At 39.9% G+C, this 21,759-nt stretch overlaps 1 protein-coding gene across 3 annotated transcripts in view; it reads right to left on the bottom strand.

Annotated features, from left to right (window-relative positions):
• MID1 (midline 1) overlaps positions 1–21,759 on the bottom strand; it is a 247,560-nt gene that overhangs the window by 144,929 nt on the left and 80,872 nt on the right. Inside the window, exon 1 of one of the 3 annotated variants that reach the window (XM_065677461.1) lies at positions 3,836–3,909. The exons of 1 other annotated variant lie outside the window; for it this stretch is intronic. The gene's annotated coding sequence lies outside the window, so the exon portion shown is untranslated. Of the gene's footprint in view, positions 1–3,681; positions 3,767–3,835; positions 3,910–21,759 lie in introns of those variants that run through there. One more of the 3 variants, XM_065677458.1, reaches the window with a different exon arrangement.

Below are 21,759 nucleotides of genomic sequence, written 5' to 3'. Positions count from 1 at the left end.
TAGACCAAACAAACAACAAAACATCCCAGGATGAACTTTAGAAGAGAATTTCTGAAAGCAAGGCGAAGGATTACAGCACTCCAGGGTAAGAATACAGCTTTTCTACTGAGAACGCATTAAGGGTTTTAAAAGGTACGCAAAAGAAGATAGGAAATAAGAAACACATGCTAAGAACTTCAATAGCTGTAAGGAAAAGGCAAGATTTTTGAATTTTGCATGTGTTTTGCACTGAAATTGCACGCAGGATTTATTCACTTGGTGAATTACATGCACACTAAAAGTTATATGACTACAGTCATGATAAGTAATTGTATTCACTTAATGTGCCTTAAAACTACAGTTTTTCATTTTTAGGTGGCCTGTCAAGTTAACAGTCATTCTGTTGAATCTCTTTATGTGACAAAGAGTGCGAGTCTACCTCGATCAAAGTCAGTGGGACTTCAATAGAAAGAGGCCAAAATAAGGAGCTCCATTTGTTGTCAACGCTGCTTCCGTGAACTGCACTTCAGGGATATGTTGTGGGTAAAAGTGAGTGAAAATGAAGTATTAGAATTAATCAAACTTTTTATTTTCTGTGAAGTAGGCTTAGGGAAGTCAAAACAGAGACCACAGTGCCCTTTCTAGTTCTGCAGCAAACTCAGGGAATCCAACCACTCAACGGTGTCCAAAATCACCTCTCTACCACGTTAAGACCAAGCATATTCTCAGGAATTCCCATCACTCACAAGCTTCCTTACTTAGGAATTGCTTTTCAAGTAATAAACTGAGGCAAATACTCTGCAAAGCAGAAAATGTGTTACCGTTAAGTTTTTCTTCTTAACAGGTTATTTGGGCTTTTTTCTCTTGCAACCATGTTAGATACCTTTGAAAAAATTGTACTTCTACTTCCTAACACTAGTTGTACAGCATGCTAGCATACCCAAATGGGTATATTTCCAGTGGATGCTTGACCTTTTACAGGTGACCTGTGACCACTGTACCTTCCCAGGTGTCACACGCACAGAAGTGGGATCGAAATTTTCCCATCTTGGTTACTGGCGCTTATATGTGAGGTCATTCCATCAGACTGCAAGGAAACACCTGTTTGTGAGGTTTTCAACTGTCACCTAAAAATGACTGCTGCTTTACACAGTCTCATTTACAAATCTCAGCACAACATTTACAACTTCTGTTACCTGCTAGAGAGTATTTGCCTGGCACAGTAGTAAAGTAGGTTGAATCTTATCAACTCCACGGGCTGCATGTTACATTTCTAAAGTAATTCTTGCACTTCTTTTGGGGAAATCGATGCGTTTGTCTTGCTATGTGCTATTGTCCAGCACCTGTGGGCTGTCATCACCGTAATACATGGTTTCATTCCAACACCCGCAACACACTGCCTGCACAATGGTTAACTCTGCAACCCAGAATCAAGATATAGCTCCTACCAAGAGCTTCTCAAAGTGGGAGCATTTGCTCTCAGAGTTTGGGAAAAGGAAGGAGTTAACCCACACCCTCCCTGCCTTAGACCCAGCTGGGTCTAAGGACAAGGAAGGGAGCACTGGGGAAGGGCAGGGAAAGCAACAGGACAGGGAGGGAGGGAGGACTGCAAGGTAGAAGAGCAAGGTAAAGAAGGCTCTCTCTTGCTTTGGATAGGGGGACCATAAAAAGGCCAACAGACAAGTCACCTCCTTCATGTGCCTCTTTCCCACAACAATTTCAAACTAGAAGCAGGAGCAAGGGCTCCAGATGCACATGACTTTCCTGTTCCTAAGCATCTACCGTAATGGATTTCTTAAACATTTCGTGCAGGTAGTTCATAGCTCATCACCACCTTCTGGTCCCACTAAAACATGAAGTCTGCTGCCAGGGGCTAGCGCACCTCTCTTCCTTGACTTCCACTTCCCTGGGTTTTGTCTCCAGGGCCCTAGCAGCGCACATGGACTTTCCCTGCCAAACGGCAATTATTTGTGCACAACACAACCACCAACCCAGGAGAAATACTTCTACATTGTTCACTTGGCACGGGGGAGACGAGCCGCGCTCACAGGGGCAGGTGTTTAAACAAGCTCTGGCAGCGCTTCAGCTGCTGCTTCCCTCCCTCCCCCCCTCCCAAAACCCCTCGGGCAGGGGGGGGATGCGGAGAGGCCCGGACCCCTCGCTGGGCTGCGGCGGGGGAAGGAGGGGAGGCACGCACCTACAAGGACGGGACAGGCCCTGCAGGAATAAGCCCGCCTGTGCCTGCACCCTTTTTTAGGCTGGAATGTCTCTCCCCCTTCTCTTGGAGGGGGAGGGAGGGTGCGTGTGTACATTAGCATTTCTCCCTTTTCTCTATTCTGACTTACTTGCCTTGCTCTTTCAACCCAGTAATCTTCATTACCCGTGAAGCCTTATTCTTTAGGCAGAAGTATTTCAGGAGAGTAAAGTGCAGGTTTCACAGAGCCTTTCACTTTTTATTACTGCCATCCTGAAACATTCCTGCTTCTTTCTCATTCCTCATTGGCAACCCCCTGTGCCAAAGTACCCTCTTGTGGGGATAATGGTTTCTGATGACTACATGCATCCAACTGAGCAACCTGAGTATATAAAATGCCCTTCATTTTGCTTTGCAAGGACAAGAATTGCCCTCTATCTTTGCAGAGTTATAAAAGTGTTGTGTTTTTTTTTTTTGGCTGGCAGAAAAAGAAATACCTATCCTGCTCCCATCACCTATATTCTCTCTTTCTTCATTCGTCCCCACCTCCTGTAACTTATAGAAAACTGATGTAAGGAAGCTGAGTTTTCCCACCATGGTTTCAGAAAGCAAGCAGGAAACAAATGGTCCATTTGCACTACAGGTGCAAAATCCTCACACATGCTTTCCCTGGACATGCACTATGAAAGTCCCACTGAGAGCTGAATAAATAACACCCACACAGAAAAAAAAACTTGGAAAACTTCTCTCATTTCCTCATATTTACCCATTGCCTACCTAGAAAATAACATATGAAGTGCAAGTTTCGGAAGTGGACTGGCAAGGGTTTTTAAACTGGGACAGATCTCTGATTCATTCTTATGATACAGCCCAGCCAGTTTTCCTTGCTCCCACAAGGCTCTTCTAACCATGCATTGTTGTTGTAAAACTATGCACAGTGAGAATCAAAATCATTTTGCCACTGTGCCTTTTAACTGGGAGAGTAAGCAGAATAAATGCTCCTTTTGTCTCCTCAGGTGAATAGAAGTCTTAAAAAAAAAAAAATAAAATAAAAATCCAAGAAACCCAACGAACCTCATTTGAATAATCTTAGGGAAAAAAAAAAAAAAAAAACAAATCCCTAGAAAGCCCATTTTAGAGTACTTTTGTGGAGCTGTAAGACAGCTTGAAACTACTACATTTTAAAACAATCAGAAGATTAAAGCCCTGACAGGCAGGGAACTCATGCAGAGCTGTTTAATAAATGATCCCTGGGCTGAATTATTGGCATATTTAGGCTTATAACACAGCAAGTTCTTTCCTTTCTCATGTCACAAACAGGGCTGCAAGACAGACTACACAATGCGTTTAAGGCATGGCAAACTGGAGTTGACTTACAGCCCTCACAAACCACTCTCAAGCCCCGTACAAACACAATGACCTGCACGGCATTGTTGCCGACCAGAAGAATTAGGCAAAACCCCTCCAAATGGTACTACCCGGGGGGCTGCGAGGCTGCAGCTCCTTACCTGCCTCATGGTGAGATTCCCATCATCCATCCAGCCGGTATGGGGCTGCTCACACCACGCTGCTGTCCGCAGGGCAGAAATCCATCAAGTTCCCCACTGTAAGCGAGTTTCCCGCCCTCCTTCTCTTCCCTCCCTATTATTTCCCCACACACACCTTTTTATCTTTTGCTGGGGGGGGAAGTCTTAAGACAATGTCAAGTTTCCCAGCCTTCTTTCCCCAGCCTATTAAAAGTCAGGAGCGGGGAGGCAACTGTCCGCCTGGCTCTTATTTCAAACCACAGCCCAGGGATGTAGTAGTTGGCTGAATTGGGCCATGAAACAGCCTCGCCAATCAGGAGGAAGGGGAGGGAGGCAGAGCACATAAAGGCTGCCTACATGAGGATTAGGAAAGCTTTCAAGGTTTTAAAAGACTGAAAGCAGCTGGAAACAGTGTCTAAGGCTACAAAGAGGGAAGTCAATTTGCGGTATAAGAGATTATTCCCATTCTCATCTAACTGCTCTGGGTCTGCTTAAAGCTTAACAGGCTCCCGGGACTTCGGCAAGAAAATGTAAATGTCCGGTTGAAACTACCGAAACATCAGTGTGACGCACAAACCCTTCACAGCCTCCCGGTGAAGTGGCAACATCTCCTGCGAGTCGGAGCCACACGAGCTCCAGAAGCACTGATTTCCTCATGTCAGATTATAAAGTAAATTACACAATGACACGAGCAGGAAGTAGTAAAATACAGCCTGCCATTTACATCAAGAGCAAGTGCCTGTCTGCCAGAAGGAACAGAGTGCATGTGTGAATCCACAGGCTTTGGAAATGGTTTGTTGCAAAGCTTTTTTTGTCTTGGTGGTAAATAGTTCAATCATCCTTAGCATTAGCCTGGTGTCTGCTTTCCCTTCTTTGGGGAGGGCAGTTTCCTCATTCCTGAAGCTTAGTTCCTTGTGCAAGATAACGCTGAACCCCAGGTGCAACTTTAAAGAAAAAAATAGCAATAGATTCTTCTATTTTTTGTTTAGATTTTAACAGTGAGATCAGCTTCTGTTTGCTGCCTTTCGGTGGCTTTCACAAAAATAAACAGGCAAAAAGAAAAATCCTAGAGCTGAAGTGTCATCACTGAGTTACACCTTTCTTGAGTTAAAACAAAAGTGTGGAGAAATACAAACCTGCAAATTCATACCTCCAGAGTCTTTGCTTCTAACGTAATATCAGTTCAGAAGCTTGTAGTCTCTCTGTTCCACTCTAAATGGAAATCTGCCTTTTGATCTTAGGGAACAATCAGGCAAATCTGATGTCTGAAAAACAGCCTTGATATCATGGCTTTGCTTCTGCAAGGGCTTTATCTACCGACGTGAAAAGTAGTCACTATCTGTAAAAATTCCTATCAGTACAAGAAATCTTACTGAATTGAGCTGCAGAAAAAAATGTTACAATGATGTGCTGCCAAGATTTTAATTAAAGGCTTCCTAAAATATATTTCCTTTTAACTTACGATAAGCTTCAACACTGGCTATGTCACACAGAAAGGAAAAATCTGAAAAATATATTCATTTGGTTTCCTATTTAAAAGCAATAACGATTTTTTTTTTTCTCAGAAGTGCAACCAGAAAAGGAGTTTGTGTAATACTGGCACTGTCTAGCTCAGAGGCAAGGCATGGATGGAAGGAAAAGTTGATTTAAAGTACTATTGCACTTAATCCAGGACTGACTGTACTCTTGACTGGTCTTTTTTTTTTTCAGGTGGAAGATCCAGTTGTATGTTTTAACATACAACACAAACCAGGTATCTCTAGGGCTCAACCCAGGACACTGCATGAGGGTATGACTGGCCATTCACATTAGCCAATGCGGAGACAACTTAGTGATCCCTCCAGTGACAGTCTAGTCCTGCACACTTGCGTAACAGCTCAAAGCAGCTGCAACTCATAGAGCGAGGTGCATTAAGAGCACTTAACAGGAATATTTGTCCTCCTTATTCCCCAAACATAGCTCAGTAGACACATGTCACTGGGAATTCCTATGTGATATGCAAAGGCCTTTTACTGTGGTTAAGCACAGTAGAATCCTTTCCAGGAAGCATTCAAAGGAAGTAGAAGAATGTTTTTCTAATGTTTCTTGAGCCTTGGGGATAAAATTCCTGGTGGAGGTGATTTAGCAAAAGATGCAAAATTTACAAAATTAGTAAGGATTATAGAGAATTAATCCCAAAACCTTATATTTGGTTTCAGGGCTTTAAGATGGGATTCTGAGGACAGTTTGAGAATTTCATGTGGAAACATAGCAAGACTCAGTAAGAACTGGATTGCTATAAGGATAGTATAAATATTACACATATATAAATAAATAAAACATAAAGCCAGGTTAGACAGGGCTTTGAGCAACCTGGTCTAGTGGAAGCTGTGGCAGGAGGGGTTGTAACTAAGTGATCTTTAAGGTCGCTTCCAAACCACTCTATGATTCTATGATAAATAAACTTTTCTGGAAATACACATCTTTTCATATACAACACGGACTTTTTACAGGATGGAATGGGAATTGCACTTTTTCTAAAAACTCAGCAAAATGAGGCATCAAAAAATAAGTTCTATAGCATGAAAACTCATTTTTAGTGGTAGCAAAAAAAAAATCATCAATGACACATGTTCAGGGTGGGGTACAGACTGCCTTTTTACTGTAATAACCAAGTGTCACAGGCAGCCTCCATTCTAATTCTGCCTTTCACTTTCCACCTTTGAGGAATACACACTGTACTCAACCCAGACAGTATCAGGACTATCACATATGGTGGATTCAGAAAACTGGGTTCTGCACCCAGTTTCTTAAGGTCTTCTGAGTGGCATGAGAGGAAGAGAGGGGGTCCATATATAAACTGGTTTTAAAGGTAGTAAGAGTCCAATGACACAATGGTACAGCTAGATGTAAGGAAGTGGAACTGCTATTTGGGATGCAAGAAAAGTCAGGTGCTGTATTTTTACACCTTCCTCTGAATATCCAGTTTCACATCTGTAATCCATGTGTATGTGTGTGCATGAGAAAGTCATACGGTCTTTAGGAAAATTAAGATTCTGTCCCTGAAGAAGAAAACTTTTACAGTCTGCCCAGTAGAAACCTACAAATGTAAGGGCAGCCAGAGGAGGTGGTGTCAAATGTAAATTCAAGCATCACTGGGAGCAAAGATCTTTATAAACAAGACCAAAGTCATGTCCTGGAGCCTGATATTTTTAGAGGATTCTTACAGAATTAATTCAAGTTAAAAGATAAATGGACACAAGTACACCAAACTTTGGCAGTTTTACCTTAACTTAAGTGGAGTTTATCTTTAGTTAACTGGAGTTATCTATTCTGTTAACTCCAGTTATCGGCTAGCAATGGTCAGATTGCCCTTATCAAACCTCAGTTTAACCTGCCCTCAGATTTATGAGTGACTTCAGCACACACAGAAGTACCAGAGTAGCTCTGACCTTGCTGCTCACTGCAGGCATCTGCTACACTCCTTATCACACATTAAGCACCTCCCAGGCAAGAAGGGCAGACACACAAGTTCTCTATCTAGCTTCACTTCTCCAGCACCATATTGTCCCATTCACTAAAGCAAAGGCAAGGCAGGATACCTTTAGCTGGGCTTCCATTACAAGCAGCACTGACCAGCAGGAACTTTAGTATAGGCTATGCTGTTCTATGCACAACCTGGCAAAAGTAGTTATCAGGTACTTGTGAATACTCAGAGTGTTGGGTGCTAACTCACAATCCTGCCTCGTAGTGCTACTTGAGATAAAGAGATAAATTTAGCCTGTGTCCTGAGCTGGCTTAAGTAGCCGAAAAGCTTTTGACAGTTCCTGTGAACATGCAGCAAAACCCACCACCATGTAATACCAGTTACAAATTACACATTATATACAAATATCACATATTTTTAGTAAAATGTAGTAAATTTTGTGTCGTCTGTTCTTTGTCAGCATGTCAACTCATTCTGGAAAAGTTTAGCTAAGTTTAGTGGGATGAGGCTTAGTTCGGTGCTCATCAATGCAGCAGACAAGTTTGAAGGTTTGACGTTGTGTCAAGGCAAGAACAACAATCTTGATACCAAAAATGTAGCACTGATCCAAAATTTTAAACTTCTGCTTCTTCTGAACTGTTTACTAAACCTCCCTTAATTAGCTTATTTCCAGTAAATTACCAAACACAGGAACAGTTTTGAACTGGTGGGCCAAATGAGAAGCAACCTAATGTGGAATTACTCATACGCTGGAGTTCTTTTGGTGTAATACAATTTTATGCAGTCCAGACCAAGGCTGGTCTTTACCAGCTGCAGAGGGAGTGCAGAACGGGAAGCAGAGAAAAGGACCTTCTCTCATTAGCTGAATTCCAGCTGCCATGGAAAGCCTTCTGGGCCCACAGAATTCAATATATGCTAAAGATAGAACCACCACTCAGTCTCTTTACAGAGCTGTGCCAAATAGAGACAGACCAGACCCCAGGATCTGATTATATGGCAGGAGTGAAAGAGTTGCAGCAGGGAAAAACACAACCCAGCACATACGTTAGAAAGAAACAAACCTAGATTGAAAATCAACATCTTCAGGTATGGAGTCAATCACAAATATATTACCTTTAATTTGCAATATCGATAACTGATAGAGCCATGTTGGGGTGGGGGAGTTGGTTTTGTTTTTGTTTTTAAGTTAAGTAAGCAGCTAAACTGTTGCACTTTGAGAGGAAAAGGTAAAATTCACACCCACACTATTGGTGTGGAAATTAATTTCTAATGTTTTTTATAGTACCTCCCTTGGCAGTTTCAAATTGGCACTTTCAGGAAGAGCAGGATGCCCAGAACAGGAAATACTATTTAATAACCCCAGATGACACCAGTATATATATAATTCAAGGCAACACAGGAATGTAAAAATAACCTCTAGGAAAATTGGCACAAAATATGAGGTTGCAAGATGACAAATTTCTGAGAAACAGTATAAAAAATTAAAAAAAAAAATCTGAAATAGTGTTAATATGAAAACCTGTTCTCAAGATGTGAAAGTGTCACACAATGATTTTAAAATATATAGTTAATATTTGTGAGCATAAGAATGTGCAGAATTACATCTCACAAAGTTGTACTTAACTGCTTTTATCAACATCCCTGCAGTGAATACAATGAAGATAAACTAATTATCCTGGCAGAGTGTCTGACTCCTGGGTATCTATCTAAATGCGCACACTTTTTCCAGCAGAAGTTTAAAAATAAGACCAGCAATGTCAGACATCCTTAAATTTACAAGGATGCACTGAAAGCCACTGCACAAAGAAGTCCTTAAGGCAGACCTTTGGGAAATTCATTGCCTTTCAAGGAAGATGACTCAGCCTTTTGGCAGGGTATCGCTAAACCTAGCAGAAATTAGAAAGATCAGAGCATCCTGCAGTCCTCTTGGTGGAGTGGTCCTTAGATGACCACTTGCCCTCACCTGTTTATTTACAGCATCTTCCAAACTGTTCTGATCTCACTTGGGGCTGCACCAGCTGCAGGCAAGAAAGAAGGGAAGATGTCTCCAGGACAACCTCTTCCTCCATCACTGGTGCAGTTTAAGTAATCCACAGCTCAGGCAGACAGAAGGGTGGTTAAAAAAAGAGATCCATCTGCATTTGCCTTAATGACAACACTGACTGGACTTTTTGATTAATGTATTTTAATGAGAAGAAGAATATCTGCTGGATTTCATTTTATCACATTTGGTACGAGGCAGAAACTTGATCTGCTAGGCAGAATGAGTTCATGCACATCCATGTGTAATAAATTAGTGACAACAGGACTCTGACAGTCTAATTCAAAATTATATGGAAGTATAGTAAATTAAAAAGACTGAAAAGATGCGATAAGGGTTCAGAGTTTTTAAAACATCTGTTCTCTAGTATATGTAAGTGCAGAATTAAATGGAAGTTGTAGTTAGTTTGCCATTGTTCCTCTGTTTCATTTCCTAGGGTTTTTACAATTAGTTGATATTTCAGTGATAATTATACCTCATTGCTCTTAAAAGTAATAGCAAATATGTAAATCGCACATTTTTTTTCTTAATATTCCAGTCCTAAGAATCCTCCATGAAAACAAGAATGACAAAGTAATAAAACAAGAATTACCTTACATTTCTGTAACCCCTACCAGCATAGAAAAAGAGCAACTTTATTTAATTGCATTTTATATCAACTGGTATTTAGCAACTGATTGCAAATATCAGTCATATGCTGACTAAAGCTAAGCAAAGAAGGATTCAGGCAAAGAGCAAAAGTTGTATAATATATACCTTTTAAAGCCAAACATCAAGCGGTTGCTGTCAAAATCAATACTATTCTGCTATGCCAGGAGTTATATCCAAACATATGATTACACAGATTCAGTAAAGAGTCATCTGGCCACAATTTTACTGAAACAAGTTAAAACAAGCTGCTAAACAGTAACCTGAAGCAAGCAGGTACCTACTCAAGCTCCCATTATCTGCATGTTTGCTCATACTGTCAAACAGTGCAAACCACTGCATACAACAGGTTAGATATATCATATCCCATGCAGAAGCCTGTGTTAGAAGTGAGAAACTGTAAGTACTGCCAGGACTATGCCATGTCCATAAAGAATTACAGAGAGAGCTACTCTGTGTTGCAAAACTTTCTAAGACAGAAGAAATGCAGGCATTCTAATGTCTTTTCAACCTCCCAGGTGAGGCAAGGCATTAACGTGGAAAACTGGAATATTTTTGCACCATTTATCCTTCTCCACGTTTCTTGTTCTCAGAAAACATTTGGTATGTCAAAATTCCGCTGTATTTCCCTGGAATGACACTACACAGCTTTGGTTGCTCTGAGGTAAAAAAGGAGCTCAGGCATCTCTCTACCAATCCCATAAAGCAAACTGCCATTTGAGAGACAACTAAACAATATTTAACTGACATGAAATCAGAAGTTGCAGTTCAGATCAACAGAGCCAAAGCTGTCTAAAAGTTCAAGCCAGACTAAACCCTTTTGTCTCATTTTTCTAGGCAGAAAAAAATCGTTAATCTGCATTTTCTTGTGAAAGCTGTTTTCGTGAGAAAATTGCTTTTCAAAGTTGAACCTCTCCAAGAGTATTCTGGTATGGAATTCTCATTTATCTCTTCTCTTGAGTGCCCCAGCTACCCATGCCAGCTGCCTGCCATATGGAAATAAGGCTACTGTGAAACAGGCAGCCTCTTGGGACAGGAGATGGCTGTCAGGTATAGGGTCACATGGAAACATTGTGAAGTAAAGTGACTCAGGATTGTACCTTAAACAGTACACGATATTGATAAAATACAAACTACTATGGGCAAGGCATTTCGTCTCCTCCATTTTAATTCTTGAACTGTAGTGAAGCTGCCTCTGCTTTCCTACTGATAATAAAGGAGAGAATCTATAAATACTAAACCATTTTTAAACATTATTGTAATCAGGGCAGCAGAGGCTCTTCCATAAGCAGGAATGGAATACACAAAAAGACTAATCTTTGTGGATGTGATTACAAGTTTCTGGGCTATATGTAAGTAGCCAGAGTGGAAAAGTCAGTATTAATCAGACAACACAAGCAGCAGGCTACTGAAATTTCTTCTAGAAAATTGTGTGTGTGTGTGCATGCACTTGAATGTGTAAGAGAAATAGGTTCTTCATGTAAAAATATGTGCATATGCTTGGACTTCTTCTATGAAAAAGAAAGAAGTCTTAAGGTTGTCTTCCTTACAACTTAGTGAAATATTTCCCTAGGCAGGATATCAATAGGCTAGGATACCCTAGCCAATCCTACCAGGATTGCAATGTTCGTGGTGAGATGAGGTCTGCAGATGAGGGGCTGGGGAATGACAACAAAAAGCCTAAAGCCAGCACTGAAGTCCTTCGAATCTGTCCGGGAAAACCTCTTTATACAACTGAGAATTTGCTAACGTATGTGACTCATGATTTGACTTGTAAGCTTTTGAAGTTCACTGGTGTTACCATCAAGGTCAGATTACTTATGAAATGTTGAATTACTATCCCTTCCCACTGCTTCAGCAAGAAGCCCTTGGTACTGACTACGTAATATATTTATGTGGGAAGTTTTACACACACACACACATGCACAAAAAAATCACATTCTTCTAATTTCAAATGAGAAAAACAGGCAAAGAATTTAGAAGAAAATCAAAAGAACCTTCTTACCAGAGGATTTTAAATTAAGTAATTCAAGGATGTGCTCAGATACCACAAAGCATTAGTCACAGCAGTAAAATAAGAGGCAGTTTCAGAGTCTTCCCTATCACATTAATGGTTTTTCTCACCGGAAGCACTGCTTAAAATTATTTATGTCTACACCAGCTAAGGAGGAGTTGAAATGGTATACCTATAAATTGGCCCATTGGGAGGACTGCCCTGGGAGGACTGCTCTGGTCTGGTCAGGTCTCACCCTTCTATCTATACCAAGTAGCCCTTTTTTAACCTTTAAACCGTTTTCAGATGGTACTTTTATGAGCCACTGGACCTCATTCCTTTTAATTACAGGCATACATAGTGTAGGTTTACCAGTTTCCAAAAGAATTTTTGCTTTATTTAGCTCACATTTCCAGATGTGTCCCCTCTTCAGGCCTCCCTGTTAAATGGCACTGGCAATAAAAGACAGCGAGTGCAAAGATAATGTACTTCTCCAGGTTCCAGGCAAAACAGTTTTATAATCCCATCCTTTGATTCTTATTTTATAAGCTAGCCTCATAAAAACCACTAAAAAAAACCCCAACAAACAAAACAAAGCCCGAAAGCCCCAACCAGCCAACAAAACCAACAGCCTGGTCCATGAAAACTGTATTTTCATAGTTGGCATTAAAGTTTTTCATGAAGATACTTAGAAAACCTAATGAAGCAACTCAGAAAATACTATTTGAGCAAAACTCGTAGAATATGAGGCCCAGCCCAGAACTAAAATGCTCACTACTATACTTTAATTTTTTGCATGTCTTATTTCCATAGCTTAATATTAGTCTGTGTCTGTCACTTTAATGATGAAATTTGTGGATATTGCCCAGTGTGTCCTATTCCATGAGTACACATGTTTACTTACAGGAAGAGTCAACCATTCTAACCCCTGCCTGCAATACATTCACTAACATCATTATTTTGCACCAATCGCAGGAAAAATAAAACCAAACAGAAGTAGCTGCCACTGCACATTACTCCAACAGAGAAGGTCAATGTATGCCTTCTAAGCTATTTTGTATGGATTTTGATCCCTAGGGTCGCTCTTTGTCACATATGTTCATTTTCTCCCTCTTGAGCCAACATCTTCCTTAGATCTGACTTTGCTATTATACAGTATGAAACTGCAATGATATTCCTGTTTCATAAGGGCTTTTTTTTTCATGCCCCTTAGGCACCAAGAAAGTCTGTTGTGTCAAAGGGTGGAGTGATGTCCTAATAAGCCTGTCAGCTCCAGCCACCCATATTTTCAGTGCTCTCAGTTTCCCATCTACCACCTGCAATTAACAGTGAAGAACTTCGTACTGCATGGTGCTGTAGACCAAAATTAAACATGAAGATCACTCAGCACACACGAAGTGTGTGTTGAGTTGTGCAGCCATGTTGCCCGATTACCAAATCACATGGTAGTCGACTTTGCTGTTCTCCTTCTACATGCATACTCAGGAGTGGAAGCGTATCTACACGGTATAGTGCACTTCGCACTAAAAAGAGAGAGTAAGAAGAATCATGTTGAAGATTCAAAGTGAAAGACTCGTGATTTAAACACAGTTTCCATGTACCTTTTATCAAAGGAACTCTGAATTCACTGGGATCTTCAGATAACTAATAACCACCTGCCTCTCTAAGTAATTTATAGACTGGGAAAATCAAGTCCACCACACAAAAAGGACAAAGCACAGAGTCCTTCAGGAAAAGGTGATGACATTTCAGCAGGGTTGCTCTGTGGGCTATCCCGGCATCCTTTGCTTTAAGGCTGTGGGGCGCAGAAAAATTCATTTGCCATATCCACATTTTAGACTTCAGAAGCATAAAAAGCTTTGACTACCTGCAGCTTTGAAGCTGAAAAGGAAGGGAAAGCACCCAAAATGCAAAGTCTAAAATGGCAGAAGCTGTCAATACAGACAGAAACATTAGTATTGCTACAGCTTCATGTGACTCAGAATCCTGCAAATAAAGCACATACACAACTGCCTTTGTAAATTGGTAACTGCTTCAAGGGAGGGATATGCACTTACCTCATTATTTTTGGGCCTTCCTGTGAGTTCCCATGTTCAACCCTTTGGGAAACCACTAAAGCCTTCAGAGTACCTAACTGGGGGCAGTTACGGGCATTCTATAGGTGAAGTGTAACGTGTGTTCACCACCCTGCTCGCTCCAGTGACTCTCTGCACCCATAAATCTTTCACTTTTGATAAATGAAACTGATATATAAATAAATAAAGCAAAAAGAGAAAGCACATAACAGGGGAATCGTGAATCTCAAGCATTTTTACATGTTTACCTTTCAGTAGGTCTCTCCGAGAGATGTTATCATCAGCATTTTACAAATATTAGCAGGGTATTTGGTGCACATTTCATTAAGATGTTGCAGTGTCTCAAACAGGTGATAAGGGGTTGCTATGGTTACTATATTCTCTTAAGCTGAATACTAAATAGGTTCACAAGATATATATTTTTGCCTGTTATGTAAAATATTAGTCACCCAACTGGCATTTGCTTGTACACCCCTTTTATTTCGTTAAGAACTTTCAGCTCCATCTTTCAAATAAAGTGAATTTTGGTACTGTTTAGAAAAAGGAGAGGTCACTAACCATTCTCCTCCTTCCAAAAGGGGTACAAGTTAGGTATCTCATTATCTAGCCTGTTTATAATTAAATCGAAAAATGACTGCTTTACTGTGCTGGAATTGTGAGTGCTTTTATTTCAGAGGATTTAATGAGTCATGGAAACATGTTTACAAGGCAACAAGCCCACGCTACACAAAGAACTCAACATTATTATGGCAACAGACCATATAGCTTTTAGTGGCCTGAACCCTTTGTCTCACGTCCAGACACAGTCCTGAGATTGTCCCATCACCTACATTTGATCCAGTGTTTCTTTCAGACCGGTTACTTTTTTGCCAGTGGACCTGAAGATGATATTTAGGAAGTCTCTTATCAGGTAAGCAAACTGGGAGGAAAATGTGTCACGTCAAATCATGACAATTTAATAAGATACCACTCATGGGCAAATGCTTTCAAATGCTTTCATGCCCTGCCTACTCAGAAGGGCAGGTTGAAAGGAATTACTGTAAAGATATCAAATTTGGTATTTTTATCCCTGTCTGTTCCCTCTGTGAAACAACTAAATTAAAGGTCTGTCATGCTTGCTGCTTTTAATTTTACTTTGTTTCTTAAGATACACAGAATGCAAACAAATGTAGAGTTCCTTCATTTTTATTATGAACAAAACAGTCACCATTTGGGCCACTGTGACTTTTACACACCCGGTGCCTTATTCTAAAACTTTTCACTGCCATGGGTTGTAGTCATAGGATGGAATCCTGCCACTATGGAACTCATTTACAGTGGTCACAACACCATTTTTACTGAGCTGAATGTGACTGGGATTCCATCCATGTGCCCCTGATAACCTGATTGTGATCAGAAGAAAAAAAAAGATTCCAAGCATCAAATTACTTGGATGTATTTGAACACCTGTTAGTGTAGTATACTAGTGTTAAGAATCAGTTCAGTTTTGGGAAAGATTAAGCAAGAGCAAATATGCTTACAACTTCTAGATCCACTTTCACAGCTTGTACCCAAAGAGATTCCTGGGAAATTGATTAATATTTTGCAGTCTGAGGAAGCAAATTTTTACAGCAGGCCTGAGCAACAGGGTAGGTATTTGCGGAGGATAATATATTGAGCAGATCTAAGCACTAACTAGGTACTTACCTTACATATTTTGAAGTGCAGAATGTTGCATATTTCTAGAACCAAAAATTGACATAACATACTGTTCTTGCAAGGTGTTACCATGTTAACAACTAGAGCACCTTCTGTTAAAACTATTAATATGTGGCTTATCACTTCATAAGAGCTTGAAATCACATTGCAAGAACAATAAGCACATGTGATACATATGAAGTCAATCTACAAACACAATAATAAGCATTCAGCAGGAAGCATTTTTGTGCTGTAGTTAGCAGAGGTAAAATTGTCATGTTTGTTCTACAATTGCCACTTTGTTATCCACAGAATAACCCATCCATACTCACTCTGTTTTGGGGGTCCTTTCTGAAGTGTAAGAATGTCTTTTGTTGCCTCCTCATCCCTCAGCACACACCAGTCTGAGTTGCAAAGTTTGAAGGTGATGATGAAGTCAAACACCAGAAGGCTTAGGAAGTTTGTTCCCAGACCCTCTGTTTATCCTGCTAACCCTCTGTTTACCAAGTAGATATAATCTATCATAATAATTCCGTCACTGGTTTTGGTATTTAGGTGCCTGTGTCAGAATACAGTGATGATTACAGAAAAAATGATGATTGTAGGAATATGCATGAAAAAGTGGATGGGTGATAAATGAGGAGACAGAAGTGGGAAAAGAAAGAACCATAAGTCTTCCACGCACATATGCACGTCTATTTAAAATAGAACAATAAACTCATGAATAACAAACTTATGAATACACAAAACCTGAAAAAGCCATCAGAAGATCAGAAAGAGACACTGCTCAGGAAAACACCTGCCCCCCCCTCCCCTCCAGCTTTTCCTATATACAGTTAAGAAGTGGGGAAGAAAGCCCCGCAGCTGCCTTGCCTCACCTCCCTTCCTTACACTGGGCACTGCCCATCACCCTGCCCTTGTAACCACAAAGAATTTGCAAGCTTTAATGTCAAGTAGCTTAGAAAATGGAGTCCCCTCAGGGCAGCCGTGACACTAGTTTCTTGTAGGGACAGCCCAAGCTTTCTATTTCCAGGGAAAAGCTATAGTTCCGTACTTTTGGAGGCTTCTCAGCTGAGCTTCAGATCCAAATTTAGCAATATTAAAATAAATTTAAATAACCATGTACAACTGGCAGCTCTATTGCTCCTTGCTGATAATGCCGTCTGTAACACTGTAAGACTTATTCCTCTTCTTCCTGAATGTATGACATGAACTTTCGTTCTAAACGTTTTCAATGCATAAAGTTGATTTCTACATCCAAAGAGGACGGCATAGTTTCTTAATTTTTTTTCCTAGTTTGAATGATTGTAAAGGAAGCACGCTATAGCTGCATATCAGGAATATACTATATTACAATTTATGCCCCAGCACTACTATCATCAAGTCTGTATGCTGTAAAATCTCTGTAGTTACAGTTTTAAGAGCCCACAAGAGTCTGCATACTTGAAATTTGTGATACATTTTCTCCCAGCATATGCTTAGCTGCTTTGGACAAAAGAATTTTTGTTAAGGACCAGCTTTCTTGCTTGTGAAAATATGCTGAAACCACTGAACTCTGACCATTAAAGCAGTGTGCATTCCACATTAGCCTATGGCAACAGGATATCCTGATAGTCAGCATAAAGGGGATAAAAACACCAGCAAATAAACTTCAGAATAACTAAAACCATTCCACTTAAAGTATGTGGATATCAATCTGTCTTGCTCATTTTCATATTCCTTCTGTCTTTCCTAATTTAACACATCATTTTGTGGGTTTTTTTTATGTTTTTTTTTGTTTGTTTGTTTTTTTTTTTTTTTGTTTGTTTTGTGGGGTTTTTTCCCCTTCAGAAGAGGTACCTAGCAAATCCAAACACTGAATTTTTGTATCAAACAAACAACGCAGTTTTCAATGTCATGTCCACACAGGTGAGAAATGAGTTCAATAACAGGACAGCTATCTTTAGATATAATGACTTTGTGGAAACAATATTATTCTTTTCATTTCTACATCCTCCAAGATTCATGCAAAAACTAGGTTTCCTCGTAGTGAGATGAACTTTTATCCCTGTATGCACTCACAGGTTTCTGTTCCTTATTTCTTCATAAACGCAGAGATAGTAAATATTAGAGAATTCTGGCATAAATCTCATGATTTCCCTCTTTGTGAATAATCAGTTTCATACTATTTGTGGGTGTGAACAGGTGAGTCCTTACCTCTATGCTCAGAAAACATGCAGATCTAGAATTAATATCCAAGCTTGAACTCTTTTTGGAGATAAATTTTATTCATTTTGCAAAAACATGAAGAAAAGCAATATAACTTAACCTTCAGACTGAGCTTCCTCTCCAAGCTCATCTGTTAATAGTATTTCCTTACAGGAATTCCTTTATCTTAACTTAGTGAATTTTTCCTCTTACTCATGCTTCCTTTATTTTAGGGGCAGTTGATGAAACCGCATTTATGATAATAATTCAGTAGAACATCTGCAGACTTATCCAAGATATTAACACTTGTGAAGAGGGTGGAATGAGAAGAGCATCCTGTCACCCCTGTCTGTGTCCAAGAGCAGTGGCGTTGACAAATGGCTAGCTGACATCTTATTCTTCTTTTCAATCTCATAAAAAGATCCCTCAAAGGAGAACAAATTTTATTCTGCTGAGGCTTTGTTATTTCTCTATTTCATCAGCCCTGGCATTAATACAATATTGGGGTGATTTAACCTAGTAGTGTGGAAATTACCCAAGGGATGTGCTTATTTTTCTAACAAAAGTTCAGGCATGCTATTATTAGAATCTGTGGTATGTCATCAGTGTCAAAGGCCAAATAGTTTCAAATAATTTCTTGAAATGTTTAGGAATCAAGTATATCCTGAATTTGATGAGTCTCTGTTCTCATTCTTGCCATTCACGTGCACATGGGGGGGCTGTGCTGCAGAAAGAATTCATCTTGCCAGTATGCTCTTGAACACTCCCGGCATAACTGTTTTGATAGTGTGCTCAGGTTCTCACCAGGATGAACTTGTATTTTAGAGAGCAGACTAACCTCACCAGTGAGCAGTTTTCAAGGCTGCTTCTCTGTCTGTACAAAGGCTGGACTTGGGAGCTTGAAGCCAATTTATTTTTGAGGCCAGTTTCCACTGCACGTGGCTCCTTACACACATATGTTTATCTGGCAGTTCAGTATCTCAGTCAGACTCAGCCAACTGGCTGAGCATGTCACCAAGAACACACAGAGACAACACCCAGAGGATATTAACACAAAATCCTTTAAGCAATTGTGTTGACGGGTTATGGGTAGATCAAGGAGAAAGGGTGCTTCTGGGCACTCACAAGATCTGTTTCTAAGAGCGTTGTAGATGTACAGCATCACTCTGATAGCTGTATCTTAACAACTCTATGCTTCTTCACAGAGAGTTTTGTACTGAGCTTTCCCTTTTACCTTTTTATGAACAAAGAGGGTGACCAAACCAAAAAGCAATACCAAGATAAGTAGCTCTTCTTTCATTTAGAACTGACAATAGATTTTTTTACCAAATTCTGTCTTCTTATCTGTGTTGTAAGTGTGATTAATAGAAAGTACTAGTGATGAATGCAAGACACTTCACAGAAATCAAGAAGTAAGACTAAAAAATCAAGCCCAAACCTTTTCTTTCACATGGAAAGGGTTAGGTAATACAATTATTTCGTTCAAAGCAGTGGCCATCTGTTATGCTTTGTAGAAAGAATGGCAAGCAATGTTAAAAACATCCATTACATGCAACAGAGAAGAAGAAAGCATGTTTATTTAGCAAACATTAATGTTTCTGGGAAATGTTTGATTAGAGTCTGGAATTTATCAGCATTTGCTAGAGCTCAGCCTAGAGGACAAGCATCATCAATACACATTGTCAACAGACATTAACAAACAGTCCCATCTCCATGTGAAAAAACAGTGATTCAGCTCTTCCAACCACAATACTAGGTTCAGAATCCTCTACAAAACATGATGTATGTTTTTTTTGCATCCTTTTCTAGGAGACATCTTATAGCACCTCCCTGATCTGCTAGTGATGGCCTTTATTCCTGTGTGGTATGAAGTTACAGATCAAAAAAAAAAAAACACAACAAAAGCCATAAGAAACAAACACAGGGGTCTTCCCAGCAGAATCATAAGGCTTTAAACTTTCACAGGAAAACTGTACAGGAAGAAAGAGTAATGTGATTATGCATCAGAAGAAAACTGAAACAGTTTGTTGATAAAAAAGACAATGTTAAGAAGCATGTGGCACGTGTGCAAAACTGAAAGTAAGCCAGTATTTCTGTTGTGTTTGGGTGGTTGCTTCTCAACAAACATATAAATATTTTAAACAAAAAAAAAAAAACAATATTGGAGCTTGCCTGCTGCTGTGGCTGCCAGATGTCATCATAGATACTCTAATGGGAAAAGAAAGAACAATGCTAAATTGCAAATTGAGATTTCCCGTGAACTTTGATTTGAAGTCAGCCCAATAATAGAAGGAAGAAATACACTGCTTTCTTCATCCCCACCGTAAGAACAGCTACCTACCAGTACTGTTTTCTTTGCACTGCCCCTCAGTGTAGCCTGAATGATTTACTCTTTGTTATGGTGCTGTTCTGCTACAACATAACTTAATGAAAGCAATAGCTTTTGTATTAGAAAAAGGAGGGGGAAAGGGAAGAGTAGTCACAGCCTTGTTAAATGTGTATATATATATATACACACATACTTTTTAAAGTTCCATTCAAATCAAAGAGTAGATGTCCACCATCTGATCCACTGCCCATGATTAATGTAGTATTTCCCCCAAATCAGAAATTCCTGTGTTAGAAGCAGCATAGGAGAGGGATAGCGGGGTTATATAGAAATGGGGATAACTTTTCCAATTATACCTCTTTCTATAATATGACCAGCAAAAAAAATTATCTCTGAATTAAATTTTGTTTTGCACATGGTTGGTTAAAGGGCTGAAAGCAAGCTCTTCCCCTTGATTTCAATTGAAATTAGAGGGATTTAACAATTTTCAGGATAAAGCACAACATTGTCCCAGTAGCAATCTACCTATTTGTGAAAGCCTGGAAAAGCCAGTGGTACTTTTAGCATGCAAACGCATTGTAGCTTGTGGCTGCAAGTTTTTCCTACGCAGGTTCTCACTAAGAAACCACATTCACCAGGCTAGGAACTGGAAGCACCTACACACATGGTTGAGAAGTCCATGTAAGTTTTGTGATCACTCTCTTCAGTTCATATTACTGCTTTCTGCTGGGTTCTGAAATTCCCATAAGTGACTGCACATTTGTGAATTGTACGTACCTATCTTGGAACAGCTTAAAGTGGCTGTAAGATTTTGGTTCCTCCTAGACTTTTAGCAATAATTAAATTAAATGGGCTTTAATATTAGAATCCCTTTCAAGGGAACAAGGATACACTGGAGGCTGTGGGGAGGAGTATATGGTCTCCGAATTAAAAGAGCGCATGGAAATGCTTTTACCCAATTAGCACAGGCACAGGCTACTGTAACACAGCTGCAGCTGTTGGAGAAGAGCATGTAGGCTGATATGAGCTCATGGCTGGGTCTGAATGAGATAAGGATCCTGCTCTCTTTTTAAGAAAATATCATCTGTATAGCCCCTCCACCTCTGCTCTTCTCAAACTTTCTAGGGGTTTAATGTCAAGCATAACCCTTTTAGTCCCGTCTGTGCTGATGAGCCATTAACTTTTGCACAGTATTGCACATCTCTTTACCACTTTGCATGTCACAAACATCCAATTTAACTCCGTATAGCACTTGATTAAGCAGCTATGACAATGTAAGAGTTTGGAGCACAAGTAACAATCAGTAATACACACAGGATGGAAATGGTTCCAGCTCCTGTCACAGGGACTGTATTCTCAATCATCTGCCTTGGGGAACATTCAAAGACTACACATAACTGAGACATTACTCTGTGGGATAATGAGGACTTGCCATTTTCTACAGTTCTGTCACAAGGCACAGGCTATTTGATCTTTTCTATGAAGCCTCAGCCCAGATACCAAGTTATTATATGAGAACTAAAGATTTATTTTCCTTTTTTAAAAGGGATTTAGCCTTTAGACTGTTACTGAGAGACAGCTGACAATCTGACCCGAATATAACCCCACGATTTGAAAGCCAGAGGCTAGAGAAAAAGAATGCAG

Source organism: Lathamus discolor, chromosome 4, assembly GCF_037157495.1.
Source record: "Lathamus discolor isolate bLatDis1 chromosome 4, bLatDis1.hap1, whole genome shotgun sequence".
NCBI lineage: Eukaryota > Metazoa > Chordata > Aves > Psittaciformes > Psittacidae > Lathamus > Lathamus discolor.
The sequence above is the reverse complement of the archived record's forward strand: the minus strand, read 5'-3'. Positions and strand labels throughout refer to the sequence as shown.